Source organism: Mesoplodon bidens (assembly GCF_964165515.1).
Source record: "Mesoplodon bidens genome assembly, chromosome: 16".
In the NCBI taxonomy this organism is placed as follows: Eukaryota; Metazoa; Chordata; class Mammalia; order Artiodactyla; family Ziphiidae; genus Mesoplodon; species Mesoplodon bidens.
The window spans coordinates 54,484,350-54,502,639 of NC_138173.1; positions in this window are offsets into that span (position 1 = coordinate 54,484,350).

The following is an 18,290-nucleotide window of genomic DNA, read 5'->3' on the forward strand; positions in this document are numbered from 1 at the left end:
GTTGATTTTAATTGTTCATTTATTTTGGGGGTATGTTAATGGCATGTGAAATATGGCTATGGTTCTAATACAAAAGATAATGAGAAATGTCACTTCCTCCTAATCTCGGCTATTATATTACCAATACCTGCTTTTTTTCCATTCCATTCCTATCCACCTCTGATAAGAAAATAAACCCTTTAGTTGATTCTTACCCATAAAGCCAAAATAATAGTGGATCCGTAAATATATAAATACCACTGTTAAAACAGATATTAACCAAAAAAGAAAGACACTAACTTTAGAGTGAAAAAAATAAGAAGGACGACATCACCAGTAATAACACATAACAGCAATATGAACCTTGTGAAGTGATGCTTTAGGAACTCAACATCAGCCCTGTGATATTCTTGACAAAAATACATAGTAATGAAGAAGTCTCACACTCAACCAAATTGACTGACATTCGATACAATAATTTATCAATATTCTTCAAAAGTGTTGAGGTCATGAAAGACAAGGAAAGTCTGAACTTACAGACTAAAAGAAAGTAAAGAGAAATAATAAATAAATTCAATGTGGGATCCTGGATTTGATATTGGAGCAAAAGAAGAGTGTTAGTGCAAAAACTGGTGAAATTTGAATAAAGTTTTTAGTTTAGTTCATAGTATTGTACCAGTGTTCATTTTCTGGTTCTGAGAATAACACTGTGGCTATGTCAAATGGAAATATTAGAGAAAGGGGAAGGAAGGATATATGAAAACTCTTTTTAGAATTTTTAAACTATTCTCCAAATCTAAAGTTAGTTCAAAAAAATCTTTTAAAAGATCTCTACTTTTCTTTAGATTCAAATATTTTATTAATAATTATCAAAACTGTGGGTAGCTTTAAATACCTTTCATGCCAAAATTTGGAGTGGAATCCAGCTTTCTTGATTCCAAGTTCAATAATCTTTCCAATACTCTTTATTCTTCCAAATGTTCCCGGGATATTTTACTCAAAGTACAATTGATTTGGTAATGCATTAAACCTGAAGTCTATTGTTAGGCATTATAAAATATGAAGGCTCATTCTTTAAAAATCTCATAGATCCCTATTCTTGACTCCACTGAAAATAATCCACAAACTCCTCCACTTAATTTTGTGGCTACTCAATTAGTTACTCTCTACAAAAGAGTGAGATATCCAAGATATATTTTTAAGAAGGCAGTAGACTGCTTTTTAATATATATCTTAGAATTGTAGAGCAGTGAAAAATCATTTAGAATATTTTTATATTCCTCTCCTATCCTAAGCTTGTCCTTAAAATTGGTAGTTTCAAATTATCTCTGTGGTTTTATAATACCCTTTCTGCTTTTTTGGGTGATATTAAAAAATCTTTAATTAGATAATATTTATTTTTAAAAACACTATCAATAGAGAACAAATACTTATTAATGCATATAGTAAATATATTTCTCCCTGACCTCCAAAATTAGCATTTTCATTCTTTAAGCCATAGTTGAAATCATACTACCAGTTGCTAAATTATCAAATAATACTATCAGGAATTATTGGATATTTTCATTCTGTGTTTTGATTTGGCTGCATTTTCCAGTGCTACATTTTTATGTGATTGGTAGATTGTTATTTAAATGACACCAGTGCCTGTTAAAACATGCAGAAAATTAAGCTCACAGAGTCACGTGCTGAATTTTATAGGTGGTTCTATAGTGATACTTTTATTAGTATTGATCTATTAAAGTTTATAGCAGCTAATGAAAATAATATTATATAATGTGGTATACAGATATTAATCATTGGTTAAAATCATCATTTGGGGATTTATCAGTAAAATAAAGATTTTATTAAGTTAAAATTCTAGATTTGGAACTATTAGGCTAAATTTTCTAAATTTATAGCATTTCCTTGAATCTTGCACTATAGCATCTGTAATGTCATTCTTTAAGTAATTGATTTTGCATGAAATTCATTCCCATTTTGATTAGCTAATTGAGATTATAATTGTCATTTTAACGTAAAACTTAAAGTGAAGTTACTTCTAAGAAAGATCCTGGGCAGAAACACATAGAGACAAATCTATTTAAACAGCACATTATTTTGAGGATCCCACAGAACTGAACTCAATAAGAGCCATTGATAATGCAAACCCTGGGGACGTCCTTATTAGCCTGCCCACCAAGTGGACTGTGTGTGTGTTATGAACTCTGTGGGTTAGCAATGGCCACTAATTTAAAGCTGGTAGAAGAGTCATTCTAGATACTTAAAATGCAGTCACCTACCCTTTTCTGGCATTTAAAATAAAACTAAGTCAGTGTAAAGTTGGTGAAGTAGACTTGACACACTCCAGGGTGATACATGAAGTTGTCTTGTGGTTTTGTAATGCCAAGTTTAAGTTGAATATGAATGTTTAGACTTTCAAGGATCTCCTCTTTTTAGCTTGGTGGGAATGAGGGACATAACATATCATCAAATGTTCACTGAGTATTTATAATTCTTCGTCTCCAGATATAAGAAAGTAAAGAAGGATATTCTGTCTACACTAAAATGTGCTTCAATAGGATAGTTTCCAAATGACTGATGTATGTAATGATGATGATGGTAGGGTGATGAAGACGATGATAATAAACTATTTTAAATTTAAATACAAAAATAAATAAAACAAGAGAAGCGGCATATTTAGGTAGAGTGTGGCTGTCAGAGCTCAGAAAATGACCACTGAAAACTTGTGCCGTATCCATGTCCTCAAATTTGTCTTCATTCTCTCTTTCTCTGGGTTAGGAAGCGTTTTATTGAAACCACTTCCAGTAACTTCAAATGTAGACTAAAGAGAGATGTAACCCAAGTTAGGCTTCCTTTCAATCTTTTCCTATATGTACTATTGATAGCAGAATTTCTAAAGTAGTCACATGGAATTTGGAGTTTAAAGTGTTTCGGGGACCAATCCCAAGTTTGCTCATTATTTTTACTCTCTTAGTCATTACACTGTGAATCTTGGAAACCGTAAGTAAACCTAAGTTTTTCAAGTTACTGTATTACTTGAAAACCTATACGTTAAATTTCCCCATCCTCCACCAGGGAAAGTTACTATAATATATTACATCTCATAAGATATAAATCTCATAGGATTTTCTAGTACAATTTACATAAAATACACATGCTTCTGGATCAAAAACAGTCAACGAAAATCTAACAACTGTGCCATTAGAAGAGGCATAAGGCAGAAGCTCATTCACAGATTCATTTACAAGATGGAAACACTGCTAGAATCACATAAACATTTTGTTCTGTATTGTATAGTTGTAGAAATAAGATTAGTTACTGGTGAATTATGACATGTCTCTTTACCATCCCCCAAACAGGATAAGCATATTTTGAAGTATTAAAGTTCAAGTGAACTTTAATACTTTGGTTTTGATTTTACCTCCAAGTCTATGCTAGTCTTCATTCTTAAGCCATAGTATTTTTAAAAGTATGAAAAAAAAATAGCATCGTCAAAAACTGGTTTTGCTTTAGCTTGGCATTATTAGAAATATAATTCAGTTTGTGTAGATTCTTGTGTTCTTCCTATAGTGACTCTGGTCACTAACAATATTTAACCTATAAATTTTAAAGTATCACATTTTTATGGGCAGTTCTGCTGATGTTTGTTTTTTTAATTTTTATATAATTTTTAAAGTTTACTTTTCATTTGCAGTTATTACAAAATATTGGTTATATTCCCCATGTTGTACAATAAATCCTTGTGCCTATCTTATACCCAATAGTTTGTGCTCCCACTCCCCCATTCCTATATTGCTCCTCCCCCTATCCCCATTGGTAACCACTAGTTTGCTCTCTACATCTGTGAGTCTGCTTCTTTATTGTTATATTTAGTTTGTTGTATTGTTTAGATTCCACATATAAGTGACATACGGTGTTTGTCTTTCTCTGTCTTACTTATTTCACTTAGCATAACGCCCTCCAAGTCCATCCATGTTGCTGCAGATGGCAAAATTTCATTCTTTTTATGGTTGAGTAGTATTCCATTGTATTTATATACGTGCGTGTGTGTGTGTGTGTGTGTGTGTGTGTATGTATATACATCTTCTTTATCCATTCATCTGTTGATGGGCACTTAGGTTGCTTCCATATCTTGGCAATTGCAAATAATGCTGCTATGAACATTGGGGTCCATGTCTCTTTTCAAATTAGTGTGTTTGTTTTTTTCAGATGTATACCCTGGAGTGGAATTGCTGGATCATATAGTCGTTCTATTTTTAGTGTTTTGAGAAACCTCCATACTGTTTTCCACAGTGGCTACATCAATTTACATTCCCACCAACAGTGTACAAGGGTTCCCTTTTCTCCACATCCTCACCAACATGTGTTATTTGTGTTCTTTTTGATGATGGCCATTCTGACAGGTATGAGGTGATATCTCATTGTGGTTTTGATTTGCGTTTCCCTAATGATTAGTGATGCTGAGCATCTTCTCATGAGCCTGTTGGCCTCTACGTTTCCTCTTTGGAAAGATACCTATTAAGTTCTGCTCTTTTTTTTAATATAAATTTATTTATTCTTGGCTGTATTGGATCTTCATTGCTGTGCACGGGCTTTCTCTAGTTGCGGCGAGCTGGGGCTACTCTACGTTGTGGTGTGTGGGCTTCTCACTACAGTGGCTTCTCTTGTGGAGCACAGGATCTAGGCACGCGGGCGTCAGTAGTTGTGGCTTGCAGGCTCTAGGGTATAGGCTCAGTAGTTGTATGGGCTTAGTTGTTCTGCGGCATGTGGGATCTTCCTGGACCAGGGATCGAACCCGTGTCCCCTGCATAGGCAGGAGGATTCTTAACCACTGTGCCACCAAGGAAGTCCTTCTGCCCATTTTTAAATTGGGTTTTTTTTGTTTGTTTTCTTTTATTTCTTTTTATATTAATAGACAGTTCCTACACTCTTTTCACACTGTAGTTTTGACATGTTTATTAGAAAACTGATTTTCCCTGATTAGGAATAATCGTAAATATGGCCTAATTATATTTCAGATTACTTTGCAAAAATTGTACTAATTTAAAATAATTTGTAATGGACTAGCACATAGAAAAATGCCTAGCACCACATAGTAGAGTTGGTGCTTGGGGTGCAGGTTCTGGGAAGGTTGGTTTGCATATGAAAGTCACAATCACAGGCAAGTCTTTTGATCTAAGAAGTAGATAATCCTGCAAGAGGCAGTTTCTCCAGTGTCAGCTAGGCCCCAGATGTCAGAGCATGAAAATTACAGAAAATAAAAACATATGCTTAATATATACCCTTTCACAATTCTTTTAAAAATCTACAAATTTTTATTCATTATTTTGATCCATTACAACATTATATATCAATTCAAATACTTGAGTGGTGTTAGGCAAGCTTTTCCTTTCAGAAATCTTGTTGACTTCTTCCTATGAGATTATCCCAGTTTATGGATTCGGTGAACCTGCCTTTTATTGATTCCATCTGGCTGCCAAGCATAGGCATTCACATCTGTTTATAGCTCCCTGGGTACTTTCAGGACCCTACACACTGATAAGTATGGCACTGTGGAAAAATCAACTAATTACAAGTTAGGAATAGCAAATTGTATATTTTGAATAAGGTAAGGTTTTTGCTTTTGGATTGCTTTACATATAGTGGATGTCAGCTTATTTTAATGGTTTTCTCAAATTCAGCTGGGTTTTTTTTAGTGCTTGGTTAGTTTGCATGTCTTAAATTATGTTTGAGTTTTAGAATCTTTTCAAACAAACATTTAAAAATTTTGCTCTCTGTCAAGTTGTTTGTTTCCTGTTTTTCTTTCTTGTTTATAAAATAAAACCATTGTTATTTGAGGAAACAAGTACCTCATTTAATGCATGTTTTGCAAATACTTCCCTAGTTTACTAGATTTCTTTTTTGTTATTCGTACTTTTATAAAATAATTTTTATAAATAATTTTATAGAATCTAATTTGTCAGCTTTTTACTTTATGATCTTCTGGTTTTAGGTCAAGCATAGAACGGCCTTCTATACTTCAAATTTATAAAATTATTTAACCAGACTTTCTTCTAAGAGCTTATACTTCCCTATCATATTTTCACTATAGATTTTTTAACCACTTAGAATTTATGTTGGTATTAACATGTTCTCTTAATCGTGTAATAAAACCCAGTACATATTTGGGACTCTTTACAGACTCCATTTTTTCTCTAGTGACAAACTTATTTTTTGTCAATAATAATAAATATTTTAGTAATTGGCAGGTCTTTCATTACTCTATTATTTGCTTTTAGCCTGACCATGTCCTGATTCTTTTTACACGTTTAATTTTCAGACAACTTTAGAATAGTTTTGTCAGTTTCCAATAAAAAAGTAAAAGGTTATTTTAGTTGGTATTAAGTCCAAAATATTGGTATTTTGGGGAGAATTAATGCTTTTAAATATTTAGTATTTTAACCCATAAACATTGCTTAAATATTGTTTTTCAAAGGATGAGAAGTGATAAGATGCCGCCCCCACCTTCTGGTATTTACATTCTTTTGTAATTTCCTCTCCTTTAGTATGGGTGGGACCTACAGCTTTCTTCTAACCAAGAGAATATTTCACAGATGATGGAATAGCATTTCCATGATTATGCTTCATAAGATTGTAATTTCTACCATGTTAGAATACCCCCTCCCTTGTCTGCTTTGATAAAACAAATTGATATGTGCAATACTCTATGTAAAGGCCCATATAGCAAAGAACTGAATGTGACCTCTATCGGATAGTCAGAGAAAAACTGATGCTTTTAGTCCAAAAGTCCAACGGAAATAAATTCTGCCAATACCAAGTGATCTTCAAAAAGATCCTTCCTCAGTCAGGCCTTGAGATGAGATTGTAACCCAAAGAGAAACCTCATTTACATGCAGTATACGGATATGTACACACTGAATTTAATAAGCTAGTACTTTCAGTTTTTTGCATGGAATTTTTTCAGTTAAATTAATTGGCAATTTTCATCCTCATTCCATCTTTCACTAATTTGGTACTAATGCTAGATCAACTAATTTACAAAATAAATGACGAAGTATTTTTTCCTAATCTTAAAAAATTACATTGTATATTATTTTCTTCTACAACTTGAAAAAAATCATGTAACTTCCTCATAGAAACCCTATTAGAAGCAAATTTGATAAGCTGTGTAAACCTCTTTAATCAGAGCTTGAAATGTTTGGCATTCAGTAAATGTTAATTAGTTTTATTAATGGTACTACTCTGACAGTTTTACCAGTTTCTTCCAAGGTATTTAACTGTTTAGGGTTCCTGTCACGTAATGACATTTTAAAAATTGTACTTTATGTTATATCTAATGCTTCAAATTATTTGCATGAGTTTTACAGAGCACTCATTGGCCCTTTCAATTTACTTTGCATATGTTGTGATTTTTTCTTATTCTTATTTTGCTGCATTGTGTGGCTTCTCCATGTCTTTTTTTTTTTAGAATATATTCTTTTTAGATAGGATTATTTCTTGTATATTTTTATTATTCTACTCATTCTCCATTAAAAAATTTTTTTTGATTAGGTCCAATTTACTTGTATCTTTTTTTCTTTGATGGTCAGTGCTTTTTTAAAAAAATTAATTTATTGTTTGGTTGTGCTGTGTTAGTTGCAGCACACGGTATCTTCACTGAGGCATGCGGGATCTTTCGTTTTGGTGCATGGGCTCTTTGTTGCAGTGTCTGGGCTTCTCGCTAGCTGTGGTGTGCAGGTTTTCTCTCTCTAGTTGGGGCATATAGGCTCCAGGGTGCATGGGCTTGGTAGTTTGCCACACGTGGACTGTCTCGTTGAGATGCGCGAGCTCAATAGTTGTGGCCCACGGGCTTAATTGCCTTACACTATGTGGGATCTTAGTTCCCCAACCAGGGATTGAATCCACGTTCCTTGCATTGGATGGCAGATTCTTTACCACTGGACCACCAGGGAAGTCCCCAGTCTCCATTTCTTATTTCACTATTTTTTCTTTAATATTATGTCTCAATTCTTAAAGTAGACGATTAATTCAATTTTTTTCTCCCATGTAGCCTTGAAACAGGTTAAAAGTGACTTTTTTTTCTTTAGGAAAAAATTTAAATATCTGTAAATTTAGCTATGTAATCTTTATATTAAAACATTTTTCTAGATATTTAGCAATTTTGGTGGTAATTTCCAGTTTTGGCACCAACATTATTTCTGATTTTTTAATAGTTTTTTATATTTTTGTTTTGATATTCGTTTTATGCTTTTATAGTTGTACTACATTTATTTATATTGTTCAAAGTACATGGCCTATGTTATTTGATAATTTTTGAAATTGAGATTTCCTTTGCAGAATAATATATAGACAACATTTTAAAATGTTTAATGAGGATTTGATAGGGAGTTTTGTATTTCAGGGCATAGAATTCAATACATATTTTTAAACCTACATTATTGGTTAAATATCATTTAATTCTTCAATATCCTTTCTTACTTTAAGGTATATATTCTCTAACATAATAGAGGCAAGTAAGTTTTTTTATTTCCATTGTGTTTCTTCAGAATTTGTTTTTATATTTCTTATATTTTATAACAATAATTTAGTTTTTAAGGGTTCATGGCATTTCGATCCTCAATGTGGATTTTATATTTTTATCATTTTATAATATTCTCTTTTGGTTTCATTTAATGAATCATATACAAACTTTGATGTTAATATCTTAAACTAGATTTTTTTTTTTTCTAATGATTGTCTGGCAATTTTTAACCATCTTCTACTGGCCTTGGTATAGTTTTAGTCCTGAGTCAAAATATAGAGTGATGTGTATTTAAATAATTAAGTACACAGACCTTATCATTGAGGCCAAAAAGTTCTGAAACTATCCTCGCAGTGTTCCAAGCAAGGCAGTTCTTATGGTAATTACATTAAAGAGACAAACAATTATGAGTCTCCCTGTGGTATAATTCTATCAGTGCAAGAACTTATGGGAATGGGAAGCATATTATAGTAGTGAGATCAGCATTATTTTAAGCACTAAAATGCAACTTACTGAGGCTAAATAACCCAAGTAATGGCATACACAGAACATTCCTGGGTTTGAGGTTAGCAAATGTTATCAGTATCTTTGGCTATATCACTTATTCTGTAGAATCAGAAATAGAAATGTATTACCAAAAAGAATATCTCAGAAGATAGAAGTTAATTCAATTTTAAACACTATAGACCTTGCATAATATTTTATTAGACTTCTGATTTTTGATGTAATCAAATACAGGAGGCCCTAATCAAAGTAGTTGTTTCCTAAAAATATTAAAGACTATAAATAGACTTTTCTTTTCCTCTCTCTCTACCTTTTATTCAAATTCTGTAGCAGCATAATGTTGCTTAGATGAACCTGTGGTAGAAACTGCTTTTATGATCAACAACTCATGGTGATTTAGTCTCTGCTATACTCATAGATCCATGAATGTAGTAACCACGGCTAAAGTAATTCTCTTCCCTGTATTCTCATTGTCAATCCTATGCTTGGTACATGATGTCTCCTGCTGTTGCTTAATAAGTGTATTTCACCTTGACAATAAATATGAGTGAATGAAGTTGACTACTAAAGTTTATCAAACGTATCAAAGTCATATTAAAATACATATTTTAAGTTTTTCTCAATTATCCTAGAGATAAGAGTATTAATAAAAAATGGATTATATGCATAGAAAGTTTAAAAATTTGTGCAAGTTAACAGTTGTTTCAGGGAAATTATTGGTCAGTGTTTATCCACATATTGGGAAAAACTAATAACAGTAGTCAGTTATAAAGATGGTTTAGATCATATTTGTTGAAGGTTGAACCAGTCAAGTTAAGTCTACAAGGAGTCAACAAGATCTGACTCTTCCATGAATAAGATATTGAGATTAAACAACTAAAGAAGAAAGGGCAGAAGAGAACATTTGTGGAAAGTGTGTTATGAATGGGTAACAGGGAAACAGTGATATAATCACTATCCATAGACTTTAAGATCACATCTTTATACTCACATGTTTTAAACAAACAAGTAAATAAATGTTTTAATGAGGATAAAGCAAAGGTATATATCTCTACCAAATCATGTAACTCAGATGTTCCTGGTATTGTCCTTGTTTATACTTTTGCCTAAGTTCTTTAGTTCAACCTAAAATTGATAAACTCTTAGAATAACAGTCTTAACTTTGATAAACATTGGCAAAATGTACTGAGTTTATTTTAGTAAGAGTAATAGCAAAATTGGCTATTTCACCACACGCACAATACTCCCCCTATTTATGTTTCTAAATACCCTAATCTTTGGATTCATTAGATATGAACACTGATTTTATTTTTATAGAATGTACTAGATTCTTTTTATTGATTTAAAAAAAATTTTAATGTTTATTTATTTTGGCCGAGCTGGGTCTTAGTTGCGGCACGTGGGATCTTTAATTGTGGCATGTGGGATATTTTAGTTGCAGCACAAAGACTTCTTAGTTGTGGCATGTGGACTCCTTAGTTGTGGCATTCATATAGGATCTAGTTCCCAACCAGGGATTGAACCCGGACCCCCTGCATTGGGAGCACAGAGTTTTACCCACTGGACCACCAGGGAAGTCCCTGTACTAGATTCTTTGTATACATTATGACTGTGTCCCTGAAATAAATTACCAGATGTGAAATACATATTCAAAGTGAAAAAAAGTAAATAAATTACAGATATATACATATATAAGAATTATCCTCTATCAATTTATAAAACAAAACTAGTAAATAACTCTTTTTGCCCCACCATTGCCGACAGTATATTCAAGTATTTTACAATTTTGTATAATACTGCAGGTAAAAATTTTAATGACCCACATTAAGTTAAAATGCACATAGAAAGAAGCCTATACAATTGTAAATAGCAAGTTCATATTTTGTAAGAGTCCTCCTTCAAAAGACAAAAACTTGAAAGAAAAAATTTTTTGAAAAGCACTGAAATATAATAGCAGTGAGGAATTATTGAATCCTAGAGGATGACAGGAATCCAGATCATGAACCTGGGATCAGAGACATTTTGCCCTGTTGGTGTCCATATGTCAATCAAAAAGAGCCTGGAAATGTCCAAAGGAGAAATATAGTGTAAAAATTATTACAGAGGTAAACCTGGCTGGCCTTGAGAATTTATTAAATATGTAATACATGAAAACAATAGATTAAGTGCCTGCTTTCATGAAGTTTGAAATCTGCAATAAGAAATGCATTATAACTACTTGAAATAACATGTGATAGGGAATACTATGATATAAACATCAAATTAGAGTTCTGGAGGAAATAACATAGCTATAGATAAATACGGTTTCCCTTTTTATATGAGCCATGTGGAAAGTGTTCAGACATCCAGAGATCTTTGAATGTGAATTGCATCAACAGCAATATAATGAATGGTCTTCTAAAATGTTTTATTTTAAAATTGTGTGACCCTTTACAGGTGCAGGCATAAGAAGTCTTACTAGAAGGTATTATTTATTTATATTGTTATTATTATCATCATCATTATTATTGAATCCTATGTAATTATGATGTATTACTCAGGAATAAAACCATAGAAAATTGACAGTTTAGACAAATAAGGTTGTGTATTCATATGGTGAAATTGAGCATTTTAATATAACAGCCAATGGGCAAGCTGATATCTTATATTTTGAGCCTAGATTTTTTTTCATTTTCACTCCTTTGAGGAAACTAAACCACCAAGTCATTAAAAAATGTATCACAAGCCTAAAGTAACGTATTATTCTTTTGACAGACTGAATGTCTTCTTATTGTTAATGTACTCATTTGTTTTTACGTTACATTTGGAATTCAGTGATTCAGAATGTCCACTACTTTAGACTCTTCCATCAAACCATGGTTATAAAAATAACGAACTGAAAGGGACTATTTTTATTAGCAGGAAGTAAAAAAAAAATTAAGTTTAATGAAACTCTGAATTCTTAGACCCTAATAAGAAACATTTTTATTTGTTCTTTAAGTTAACAGAATTACTTGAATGATATGGAAAATAAAAGACAATCAAACACACTCCTGGATCTAAATCAGTGATATTGTGAGCACGGTATTACTGAGCAACTATCACGGCAGTTATTGCTAAATAGAAATATTTATGGCTCTAAATTCTTCTAATCCATCCTAGTAGATTTATCTGTTTGTCTCTTCCACTATCCAAGGAACAAACTGAGGATAAAGCCTAGGTCATTCACTCAGTATTACTAATAACAATAATCATAACAATATTTATAATCATATGCTATGTTGTGTGAATACCTTCAGGCGCTTCACAAACAGTGGCTTACTTAATGTTCATAACAACCACGTGAGGTAAGATCTCTTATGAAACCCACTTCAATTCTAGTATCTGGATTTAAAGTCCATGTTTTTAACCACAATATTATGCAATACCCACTAGTACATTATTGTCAGTTAACGGCTGTCTCTTTTAAATGACTTATGAAAAAATATTTTTTATCAATCACTGACTGCATTAATGTAGAAATATAAAAAAATACAAACACTCTCTCTCTTCTCCAGGGTCTCAAAATTTAGAATTAGGAATCTATATGCATACATATTTGAGTATGTTCCTAACTTTTTTGTGTTGTATTTTTTCTCCTTTTCTGTTTTCTGACTTAAATTTTGTGTTGATTTCTTTTTCTGTGTGCAGTAAATAGTCTTAGAACTATGCTCACTAATTATAAGAATCTTCTGAGGTTTTTTTCCCCTATGGAGAGAAATTTCTTTTATTCAAAGAGGCCTCAGTGGGGCTATAAGGCTACAGCAATACTATTTAAGCATAAGATTCACTTCAATTAAAAAAGGACACATTTTACTGGATGTTACACAATAGTAGTACTTCTTTTTAGACAATGAAAGTGAGAAAATTTAACACTACCTCTATGAAAATGTAGCACAATATTAAAATGTTTGTGATTTAATTTTTAAACTCATTAACTTACTATTAAATATAGCATTATATCCTTTACTGAGTTTTCATTTTCTTTCAAAGATTGTACAACCATGTAACAAGCATTTCAAATCTAAATATAATATATATCATACTTTTAAGATTATGATCTTTTAAACAACCTCATTATTCTGTCTATATTTTTAGTTTTCACTTGTGTAATCTTTTGTTTTATTTCCCCTTCTTAAGACAAATTTTATCAGTTTCATGTACTATGCCCATATAGCAAACACAGTGAAATTAGTTATTCCTGCACTTTATGACAAATGCTCTGTGCTTCTAGTTCCAAGTCTTATGTGATAAGGGGACTACATAATTTTTGTGCAAACTTGAGCCACTCTTGGGAATCCAAAGGGTGCTTTTAATAATTAAACAAAGGTAACAAGTATAATTTAACAACTCAGGGCTGTTTTGAATAAATTGGGATATACTTTTACCTTATATACAAGTTTTCCAGCCCTTATGTAAGATAATCTTTGATAGAGGAAAGAAGAGTCATTCACAGCTGTCTCCCTTCCCTAATGCAGAGATTTTACCATATTTAACATCCTACCTTTTCTGGATATCCAATGAGGGCAACTGACAAAAACCCAAGTTTGGTACCTAGAACCATACTGACCCAACTAGATGTGTATATTCAAGTAGTCAAAAAATATTTACTAAATACATGCCAGGCACTATGCTATTATTTGGGAATTCACCACTCAATGAAATAGGATGCCTTTTGTATGGAACTCTTAGTCTAACAGAAAGGGGAAAACAAATGGGCAGATGCAATCTTCTGTGATAGGCAACATGACGGAGTATGTAACAAGGTCTAAGAGACCAAAAGTGAGGTAAAACTATTTCAGTTTTTGTGAGAGACATCTCCGGAGAGTAAACTGAAATCTTCAAATTTACAGATTCTTTTAAATTGGCCAGGTAAAAATGAAGATTATTTCATTCAGTAAGAATAGCACAGGGACTTCCTTGTGGACACAGTGGTTAAGACTCCACCTACCAATGCAGGAGACACGGGTTCCAGCCCTGGTCTGGGAAAATCCCACATGCTGCGGAGCAACTAAGCCCATGGGCCACAACTACTGAGCCTGTGCCCTGGAACCTGTGGGACACAGCTGTTGAACCCGTGTGCCACAACTGCTGAAGCCCACATGCCTAGAGCCTCTGCTCTTCAACAAGAGAAGCCACCACCGCAATGAGAAACCCGTGCACCACAACGAAGAGTAGCCCCCACTCGCTGCAACTAGAGAAAGCCCACTCCCAGCGATGAAGACCCAATGCAGCCAAAAAATAAATAAATAAATAAATAAATAAATTTTTAAAAATGGTATGTGTAGAAGCCTAGAGGTTATAAGATCCATGGACTATTTGGAAGAAGAATATGAAGTTTGATAAGAGGGGGCTAAGATATGGGAAAGAAATGATGAGAAACTTGATGAATGAGAGTACAAGAGCTCATTTCCAAAGAGCCCTTTAAGTCATTCTAAAGAGTTTGATTTGCGTCCTGAGCCTAATGGCATTTAAATGTTTTACGTAGGAGAGTCATGCAACTTGATTTGCTGAGTGGCAGTGAAAATGTGTTGTTCAGATTTCTTACTGTTAGGTACATGATTCACAGAGGTGCTGCCACTCTGGATCTGTCATTTTTGGTGAGGATATACTTCCTGCCAGCGGCTCTCAGGAAATGACTGAGCAAGGTGAGGATGACAGTGCTTACCCATTTCTGCAAGAGACAGGGATCCTTCAGGTGGCCCCAGGACTCCCCATTGGCTCAGCTGGTCTTTCTTAGAACTGCACTACAGTCTGAGATTCTTTGTATCCAACTGTCTTTCCTTCCTCCAATAAACCTCTTGTTCATCTAATCATATCTTGTCACCCAAACTGACATAATTTGATCTCTGATTATTGGGCTTGCAAACTGAAATTCTGTGTGAGTGTCAGCCTTGACTGAGCCTTGGACTTTGTTTTGTCCAACATTACTGTCCACTCTATGGATGCCTACTCAAACTTATATGCCTCAGAGAGAATAACATTAATTTTAAGTAAAACCTTGGATGTGCATATCTTAATAGAGATGTTCATACATATGCATTTTCTAATTTAATCATAGCAATGTCTATTTGTCACACTACTTTCATAGCCCTTTGAAGGCAGGAACTTTTCCTCTTGGTCATTAATGTATATCCTACCCAGTAGATCACCTAAAATATGATAGGTGAACAAGTATGGTGTGTAACATTAAGGAAATATATTTGCCAATTAAACAATGATTTAATGCCAATTTATCTTTATTAGATTCATTTTTAGTACTTATTACATTAATGAAAATATTTTTAATGAAAATATTTTATCATATATTATACTTGTCATACATAAAAAGGAAAATAAATTTGTTGATTTAGCCCTAAAATCATTCTTTAGAGTATGACTCTCCTGATCACATTTCAAGTCGGTTCTTGATAACTGTGCCTTCCATTCCACACAATACAATTCTGTGTCCCATCATGAATATTGGCCAAAAAATTTACTGTAAAAATAAAGCAAACAAAAAACTTTTATAAAAAAGTCAATGGCACTGTGTTCTTAGGATGACTTTGTAACTAAATAGAGTTAGCTACATTTTTCAACTATTTTGCATTGATACATAACATCATATGAAGTTCAAAACATGTAAAAATAAAACATGAATGCACTTTTATAACTACATGACAAATGATGCTATAGAGAATTGTGAGCATGGAGAATCTACCTTTATGTTCCTCAGTCCTTACCTCCCCAAAATGACAGTCTGACTTCTATTGTCCATTTTTATAACTATATGTATACATGGAATTATCCAGCAATACAGTATAATTTCTTCTGTTGTCTAGTTATTTTAATATTTTTGTCCAGAAAATACATCTATTCATGCACATATAGCTAAAGTTTATTCTTTTTTATTGCTGCATAGTGTTCTTTACATGAATATATTGTAGTGATGGATATATGGGTTTTTCTAATATGTGGCTAATTAATGCTCTGATTTTTTATAAATTTTTTGAGCACATGATTGATTATATTCCCACAGAGGTATATGAATTCCAATTCCTAAATATTCTAACCAATAATGGTTACTGTTAATTATTTAATTAAAGGTATTCTGTTGGTTGTAAAATGACATTGAAAGATACTTATTAGAAAGCTTGAAGAAAGACAAATTATATTCCCTTGTCAAAGTTAGAAAATAAGTTCCAGATCATCGTCCTTGAATATGCCCTGATCATACCTTTTATTATAAAGTTTGAGATAGATTATTCTTTAGGGGGCTGAGCTGGGTATTATAGACTGTTTAGCGGCATCCTTGACCTCTACCACAAAATGCCAGTAATACTTCCTTTTTCCTCTCCCCTAAGCTTGACAACCCCAAATCTCCAGGTATTGCCAAATATTCTCTAGGAGGCAAAATTACCCATGGTTACAAAGCACTGGTATAAAGGAAAGATTCAATCAACTTTATGTTCAACGTCCTGAAAAACAAATACTTCAAACTTTTACTTAGACACAGTATCATGCTTCAGGCACATTCTAGGAGGGGAAGAGTGGAATACTTATGAGAGTTTTGTACCTAATTTATCAGGAAAAGGGAATATGTCTTAAAGACTTTAACCACAGCAGATATCTCGAATATAACTGATTTCACCAATGAGAATATGTTTCTAATACACATTTTGTGAATTAATATGCCATTAAATTTGACCAATGTGAACATCTGTAAATGCAATTGTATATTTCTTGAAGGTGAAGGACACTGAATCAAACTGTAGTAAGCACTTCTAGGGTATAGTTTCTCTTATTTAATGCTAAATGACCATTCTTGGAATATGCATTAATTACTAATATGAATTAATTATTAATTAGGAAAAACAACTGGCCCATAAAGTACCTTAAAACTAAGGCATATGTAATTTCCCATTGTTTATTTAAAAGTAAATCACAGATATCATAGTAATTGGTTATACGTCTTGATTGGATTATTACATCAATCAAGCTTCATCAAGAGAAGCAGAATCACTTGGAGATATGTACAAATACATGTGCATTGATTTCTTATAGAGTTTGACCCTATGAAATTGTGGTAATGGTTAGGCAATCTCCGTCAATAAGGCAGTTGTTTCATGTCTGATGTTGGAGCCTGAAGTCCACAGGGTAGGAAGTCGGGATAAAAACATGAATGGAAGGTGGGAGAGATAAGAGCAAACTGGAGCTCCTGAGGACAAACAGAAAGTATGTTAAGTGGTGGTGTGGGTGTCCTAAGCAGCTTAAGCCAACCCATCACAGAGCTAAACATACACTCCTGACCCAGGAGTCAAAGATGCTGAAAGAGGATCCCGAGACAAGTAGAGCATCATAGGCCAGCTGTTGCCTCACACCAGTGAGGTGAGGCAGCAGATCTTTAACGATGTGTATGAGTTGCAAAATGGCTGCTGCTTCCCTTCCTCCATCCAATTTTATCCCAAGTGTCCTTCTTTTGGCCCACCCTAAATAGAAAGTATACGAGAAAGAAAATTTTGGAAAATGTAGTTCAGTCTAGTCAAATTTAAACTTACAAAACCATGACAGTTTATAAATATTATAGCATGATATATATTGACTTAAAACATTATTTATTTTTCTATCTATTGATAAATAATTGGCTAGCTTATACCACCCCTTTCTCTTCCACCTCTCAAGGTAGTTCATGTTTTATGAATTATAGCAATTATACCTTGAATCCCCACTGATCTGTTCATAAATTCTCCTTTACCTCCTTTTTCCTCTACCTCCTTATTTTATGTTCCATCATCTGTTATCTATAACTTGCCAAGTGCAAGTGACATGATGATCTTGATTTTCAGACACAAAGCCGTATTTGTTTGACTTGCTTTTTCTATGAGTAGTAACTCAGTTTAAGTTGTAATGAATATCTAAATATTCATTTCTAGATAGTCAAAACTATGCTGTGGTTATATTTTCTTTCTTGAGAATCATTTTGTAAATTTTTAAATGGTGTTTCATTACCTTTATTATGTTTTCCTTGATTTCTCTGTCTATCATATCTGTACATTCATCTGCTGTTTTCTATAATCTGCTCTTATCCCAGTGACTTCCTTCCTAGAGCAATCTGGATCAGTTGCTTTTTAAGCCAGTTACAAGTCCTGGGTCATGTCAACAGTGTTCCATGTCTTCTGTCTTCCTCTTCCTCCTTTGTGCTTTGTGTATTCTTCAGTATTGGGAAGAGCATATTCTCAAATAACATCCTAAGAAGGGAGTTGCAGGATGTTAAACTTCTGAGACT